A 7,629-nucleotide genomic window follows, 5' to 3' on the forward strand; every position below is an offset into this window, starting at 1 on the left:
GTTACACTGGACTAATTCAGGAACGACCAAGTTCCATTTTAAGCCTTTTTCGTCGAGCCAACTTCACCGAGGTCAGACCAAGCCACGTGGTCTCGCCAGCTACAACGAAGGAAACCTGAAAACAGCCGAATTGCCAGACGGAGGAGGCGTTTTCAATCAGACACGGAGAACCCTGGAGAATCCCTAGCAAAAAGCCAGGATCGGGCAGCTAGAGTGGGACCCGTGCAACAGGCCAAAAGCAGGCTGTCGACAAGCAGTAAGACTTAACACACGTTCTGTGATCAGATGTCCATTTTAACTCCTAAACTATAGCATTAGTTTACTTTCATTAGTTCTTCTATGCCGTATGAGTCAAATGCTTCCCACAATCGAACCTCCAGGCTCATTGTTCAGCAAATGTTTATGTTCCCTGTATCCAACCGTCTTTTTATCACTTTAGTTAGAGAATAAATTCACTGTAATATAATCAAGAGCTGTGTGTGTTGCCTATTTATAGTTCCTGCCAAGAGAATTGACCCTTTAGATATGAGACTGATTTAAGATAATTGAGCGATTATTAACTAACTGATCACTAGTAATAATTGTATAATTATTCAAAACTACCTAGAGGTCCGGAGACTCTAGGATTATAACAACTCCGGTGGTGCCCTTAACGAGGAATTAAATAAAAATGATTTTATGAATCTTAAAAATTCATAATTGGGTATCAATTCTTAGAAATTTATAAAAATGCATAACTAATAAATTTAGGTCTACTACACCAGTTACACTTGCACATTAACAGTCTTTCGATTACTAACATTTCATTTTACATTTTGAGGGATCTTGTGGCACCTTCTCCTGGGAGGCCAGAAGTAGGCTGCAAGAAGGACGAAGAGAGAGCAGGAGGGTGAGAGGACACAGAAGAGAGAGAGGATATAGGAGAGAGAGAAGAGACCGAAGAGAGCAGGAGGATGAGAGGACACAGAAGAGAGAGAGAGGATATAGGAGAGAGAGAAGAGACCGAAGAGAGCAGGAGGATGAGAGAGGGGAGAAGGTGACACAGGCACAAGATGAAGCACATATTCTTCAGCGAGAGTCCACCGAGACCAGTTGGACAGCTGGAGTCCTCCGGCACTGGTGGAACTAGTCCAGTGTCCAGTCCCTGTCTCAGCTGAAGCTGGTTGATGAGCACATTATTCTGCAAATTTTGAATATTAAATTTAAGTAAAACTGGGTGGAATATAAATATACACAGTATACATATTAAATAAGATATATCTTAAGTAAGTTAGGTTGTCGAACGATTACAAGTTGTAAATATTGTAATATATAGTATTGTCGTTATTCAGGTAATTAGACTAACATACAGACACACAGAGTGTTTTAAGTGTCTTTGGTGATCTGAACAAGAATCTAACGCAGCTGCCTGCCAGACAAAGTTGCAGGTCCTTGTTGTAGACAGTCATGTAGTATTAGATGCATTCAACAGCAGGTCACTGTATCGTAGACAGCATGTTTCAGACAGATGAGAAATGTTTACTCTTCGCTTTGGTTAGAATTAAACAGTACAGGTAAAGGGATAAGCTAGATGTGAACATGCTACATTGAATTTATGGCAGATTATGTGTAAAGTGAAATACACATGCTTGTTCTCCGTCAATTTCTCTGTTTACAGAAGACTGAAGTTACACCTTCAGCAGCAAATCTTTATGAATGTGCAATTGTTTATATGTTAAATTGTTGAGATTGTAATCTATTTTATTAACATAATCCATTTAGTAAAAGGTATTATAGCCCACATACAGCACAGCCTGTTTTAAGTGTAGTTTGTACAGGAAAGTTGATTGTCTCAAAATCTAAACATTGACTTATAAATCCGTTCTTTTTCACTATAAAATCGACACGGGCCCCCAAAAACCCATATCGTTGGGACTATAGCAAGCAGACAGGCAAGCAGCAAAATGTCTGCACTGTAAGAAAGCAGGAAGCACTTAATTACAGTACTTCAACAAAATTACTTACATACTGACTTAGCTATTTATTCCTACATTTAAAATTAACGTATTTAACAGCATGATGAGTTAAGTAGAACTAAATAATAAAAATAAGTTGTATCAGTTACTGTACCGTCGCTGTAACTAAACTGGACACCTGTTTGTACCTTAACGTTCATTTAAAACATGCTGACGTACTGCAGTAAGCGTGTTGACTCATTTCCGTTTCCGGTGCTTGTGTGTTGGTAGCGTGTTGTGCTGCTCTCGCTAAATAACAGTTAAATTTGTTAGATTGTCATTACAGCGGCAAACTGTCCGCTAAACACTTACTCTTACAGTATTTCTGCCTAAGCACTCAGTTCTTTCTATCTTTTAGTGACTGCTGTTTAATCTCATAGTTGTTTTCAAAAGTTTTGGTAGCCAGCGCTACCGTACTTTAGCTTAGCCATTAGCGACTTTAGCCTAGCAGATAGCAATGGCTTCTCCTTCTCCCTCTCCTACTTTCTCCTCCTTGGCGTGTCAGATGTTCAGTTACTCCTCTGCCTCCTTTAGCAGTAGTGGTACGTGTAGATCAGTTTTTAGCTACTGTAGCTAGTCAGTCCCCGGTAGTCGGTGCGGAACGGCCTGAGTTAGCCTGTGGTTACGCCAATCGGAGGTCACTAAGATTAATGTTGAGTCGCTGTGTACATATGCAAAAGCAAACGATGTGGGCTTTGTAGATCATTGGCAGACTTTCTGGGGAAGACCTGGTCTGATTCGGAGAGACAGCATCCATCCCACTTGGGAAGGAGCAGCTCTCATTTCTAGAAATCTGGCCAAGATTATTAGTGGACCAAATCCATCCGCTAAAACCTCTTTGGGGGCGCCTAAAATTTCTCTATGGAGTAAAAACCCTTACTCTTAAACATCAGGTATTATATAACACACCGGTATTTATCAAGCTTCTCAAAGTGCCATTTTATTCTAAGAGTTCATGAAATTTACTCTTAAACTTAAATTTGATAACTTGCTTTTATTCTTCTTAAAGCTACGAATCACTCTTACTCTCCCAGTTATTTTAGACAGCTTCAGAGGTCTCTCAAGTGGTTAGGAGCTGCCAGTAGGGGCTTGTGATGGCACTGTGGAGACAGACATGCACAAATATTTCAGGAGGGGAAGAATTTCCGAAGTATTTGATGAAGCGCAGTTAATAAGACGGGGTCGGCCAGCACAGGCATAAACTTTGTCAGCGAGTTGGTGAGGGACGTCATCTCACAACTGACTTTACGCAGTAATGTGTTTTCAGTTAAATTGAAGGTGGTGATGAAGCTTTGTTTATTTGCCACAGGACAAACACCGCAATGCTGATGATTTTGGCTGTCACAACCATCAATAGGCCGAATCGTCATGGAAACAATTATGGCACAATTACAGCTACAGCTCCACACATTTTCATGTGTTTCATTTACTTCCAAACACCCCCCCCCCCGTAATCCAACAGAAGCAAACACAGTTAATGCAAATAGCCGGTTTCACAGGAGTGGTAGGCGCAATTTATGGTGCTCATATAAAGATAAACTTTATCTTTCATTTATTAATGTGTAGGCCTGTATCATAATGTATTGTCTTGAAAATTCTTTATTGTTAAATGTGTGTTGAATATAAACTCCTCTGTGGAATTACACTATTCAATGTGAATTTATCTGAGAATGTTCTTATGAAGGAAATCTCTTCAGTGATTGGTCCTTGGCTACATCGCCATCCAAAATCCTATTTGCGTCACAGCAAAGTGTTATGAATCAGCACTAACATTGACACTTAAGATTTAGACCTACACTTTTAGGACTATGATGCTTGATAACTAACTTTTAAGCGCAGCTTTGCAAAGAATTTTTTTTACTCTTAAGTCAGTTCTTAGGAGTGTTCTTATGAGTAATTCTGAGAAGCTTGATAAATACGGGCCCAGATCTCTCTCTTCTAAAGGTGTACTAGTAAATGAACTAATATCAGATTATAATATTGATTTATTTTGTCTTACTGAAACCTGGCTGGGTGATGGAGAATATGTTAGCCTAAATGAATCCACCCCTCCCAGTCATATTAATACTCACATTCCTCGAGGCACAGGCCGAGGAGGTGGAGTTGCAGCTATCTTCGACTCTAGCCTATTAATCAGCTCTAAACCTAAACTAAATTATAACTCATTTGAAACCCTTGTTCTTGGTCTTTCACACCCAAGTTGGAAATAACTGCAACCAATTCTTTTCATTATAGTGTACCGAGCACCTGGTTCGTACTCTGAATTCTTATCTGAATTTGCAGAGTTTTTGTCAACTTTAGTCCTTAATAAAGGTCAAAATTATTATTGTAGGGGATTCTAATATTCATGTGGATGTTGAGAATGACAGCTTTAGTACTGCGTTTATTTTTTTTTAGATTACATTGGCTTCTCTCAGAGTGTTCATGAACCGACTCACTGTTTTAACCACACCCTCGACCTTTTTCTGGTATTGAAATTTAATAGTGTTCTCACAGAATCCCTCTTTATCTGACCGCTGTTTGATAACTTTTGAGTTTGTATTGCTGAACTAAACTAAAAATTTTTTTATACAAGATGTCTGTCTGATAGTGCTGTAGCTAAATTTAAGGATGCGATTCCATCAGCTCTAAATACATTATCTAGTCACAAAGTAACGGAGGACTCCTATGCAAATTTCAGTCCCTCCCAAATTGATCATCTTGTTGATAGTGCTGTAGGCTCGCTGCGAATGACACTCGACTCTGTAGCCCCTCTAAAAAAGAAAACAATAAAACAAAGACGGTTAGCTCCATGGTATAATACTGAAACTCGCAAATTAAAGCAAATATCGCTGAAACTTGAGAGGAATTTGCGTTCCACCAAACTGGAAAATTCTCGTTTAATTTGGACAGGGCTGTCCTTTATCTGGTCAGTTGTATTCATTGTGTATTGAACCACTTTTGAACAAACTCAGACATGGTTTGGTGGGACTGAAGAAAGAAAAGCGGTGTGGTGTTTTTTTGAGTGCCTACGCAAATGATGTCACAGTTTTTATTAAAGAACAAAAGGATGTCCAGGTTCTTATTCAGAGCTTATTCCTTTTTGAGAGTGCATCATCTGCAAAGGTAAATTGGGCTAAATATGAGGGCTAATGCTGACTCAGCATTCACACTAATAAAGATGTGGATAACTATAGTGTGAATGCTGACATTCACAATGACGAGATAATTGCATTTACGTGTGAATGCTGAACTGAACTTGCAAAACACTGCAGAAAATGTAGAAGAGCTGAAATCAAATGCCTGAAGAAGCTCAAATGCATTGAAAAGCTAAATTGTTATAATGTTATCATGATTGAATAGCCTTTGATACCAGAGCTGGCAGCAGTGCAGAAGTCCCACGTCATCCTGCTCTACTACAGAATGTCCAAAGTCCTGTGGGACTGGCTAATCCTTATAGTCACTTTCTACGTGGCTGTCAGCGTGCCCTGAAACGCCTGCTTCACTTTATATGATGAAACCGCCATAGAAACATAATGTACTGTCACTACTGATGGTGTAGTGCAATTTCTCTTTATTATAGACATGGTCCTGAACTTCGGCATCACCTGTATCTACCAGTCAGGAAAGGTGGTGTATGACTTACACACCACCTGGTTCTTTGTGGACCTGGCTGCTTCCTGGCCCATTGATCTGCTGTATGCCGTCTACATCCCAATGACCTTCACCCACCTGCTCAAGACTGTACGCCTACTGCGTCTCCTTGGTCTGCTTCAGTACAGCACCGTGGTGCTGACCTTGCTAATGTCTATGTTTGCCCTGCTGACACACTGGATGGCCTGCATCTGGTACAAGATTGGACACGTGGAGATAGAAGGAGTGGACCTCGCACACTGGGCGGCTCAATGAGCTGGGCATACATATGGAGACGCCATACATTAACAGCACTGCCCTTTTCTTTACGTTCAGCAGTCTGACCACTGTGGGCTTTGGCAATGTCTCTGCCAACACTGATGCTGAAAAGATGTTCTCCATTTGCACCATGCTTGTTAGCGCGCTGATGTACGCCCTGGTGCCATCATCCAGCGTATGTACTCACGAATTTCTCTCTACCGCACACGCATGAAGGAACTAAAGGACTTTATCAGTGTCCACCGTCTGCCCCACCAGTTAAAACAATGCATGATGGAGTACTTCAGGAACACATGGTCGGTCAATAATGGTATAGATGTTAACAAGCTCCTGCATGACTCCCCTGTTGAGCTGAGGACTAACATCACCATGCAGCAAAAAAAGGACATTCTCCAGCTGCCAGTTTTTATGGGGGCCAGTTGGGGTTGCCTCCCTCCTTATAAAAACCTCCTTCTGTGTCCCTGGGGAGTACCTCATCTTTAAGGTTGACGTGCTGCAAGCCATCAATTTTGTCTGCTCTGGGATCTGACCTTCCTGAAACAGACCAGGTCATCAAGACCAATGCTGATGTGAAGGCGTTGACATACTATCACATTCAGTATATCAGTGTGTGTGACCTGAAAGATGTGCTGGTACTCTACCACGAGTATGCCAGTGTGTTTGCCTCAGATATCCACAACAATCTACAACCTGCGTGAGGACAGCTAGGACGAGGGCCTCAGCGGGTTTTCAAGGTCACCCAGGCTTACCCACGAACGCAGGCTCCCCTCTATTGTGGATACACAGGGGGATGAGTCTGACAACTTCGTCCACCTCCCTCCAGCAACACGCTCCCTTCGCAATCTGCTCCTGACCAGCTTCAGAAACCTTGTTGGCCTTCACGGGCAGAGCTCAACCCCTCAGCCACTGTCAAAAAAAGAGCACAGCACTCGTACAGCCACTCGAGTCTCAGCCCAGGGAGAGTCAGTGGCTGAGCAAAAGCCTTCAGAGCTGCTTAATCCAACTGTCCCCTGCTTAGGAGCCCAGATCTTAGTCCCAAAGTTGTAGAGGGAACTGAAGACCATGGACCCTTGGTCCATTTCAACACACCAGGCCTAGCACACCAGGCCTAGAGCCAGTACAGGAGGCAGCAGCCACGACTCCACTCAGGCTAATGTAACTCTACTGCTGGAGACGGAGGAGGTCAGACAGATCATTAATCAACTCAACAAGATTGAAATACTCAACCAGTAAGTTTCTGAGCTCACCAGAGGCCTGCTTCGTCTGCTGTCTGACATTTGAAAGACAAGTTTAGTTTTGAGAAATGTGCTTATTTGCATTCTTGTCAAGAGTTAGACAATCTGTTCTTAGAAAATGTCTGAATGGTAAATATAAAGCTACAGCCAGAAGCGAGTTAGGTTAGCTATTTTTAAAAACTTGAAACAGGTGGAAATGCATTATTTCTTCCTCACCAGCTTTGTCGGAGAGACAAACCAAAGCTACAAGCTGTGTTAACAATAAGATTATTTTCTTCAATCAAGTCTCCCTCAGCACTCTCATGAAAGAGTGAAAAATCTCTGCAGCGCGTCTTCCGCCGTATTGTCATTGACCCAAACAAACCAACGTTGCATACGTGCACGCCTGCTGCCATCCGCCACCTCATCAGGAGCATGCCCAGACATTGTAGGGAGGTCATACAGGCACGTGGAGGCCACACACACTACTGAGCCTCATTTTGACTTGTTTTAAGAACATCAAAGTTGGA

At 41.9% G+C, this 7,629-nt stretch overlaps 1 pseudogene; it reads left to right on the forward strand.

Moving 5' to 3' along the window:
- Nucleotides 1–6,593, forward strand: part of LOC123987299 — a 10,823-nt pseudogene extending 4,230 nt beyond the window's left edge.
- Nucleotides 6,594–7,629: the final 1,036 nt, after the last annotated feature.

This window comes from Micropterus dolomieu, linkage group LG01 (assembly GCF_021292245.1).
Source record: "Micropterus dolomieu isolate WLL.071019.BEF.003 ecotype Adirondacks linkage group LG01, ASM2129224v1, whole genome shotgun sequence".
Taxonomy (NCBI): domain Eukaryota; kingdom Metazoa; phylum Chordata; class Actinopteri; order Centrarchiformes; family Centrarchidae; genus Micropterus; species Micropterus dolomieu.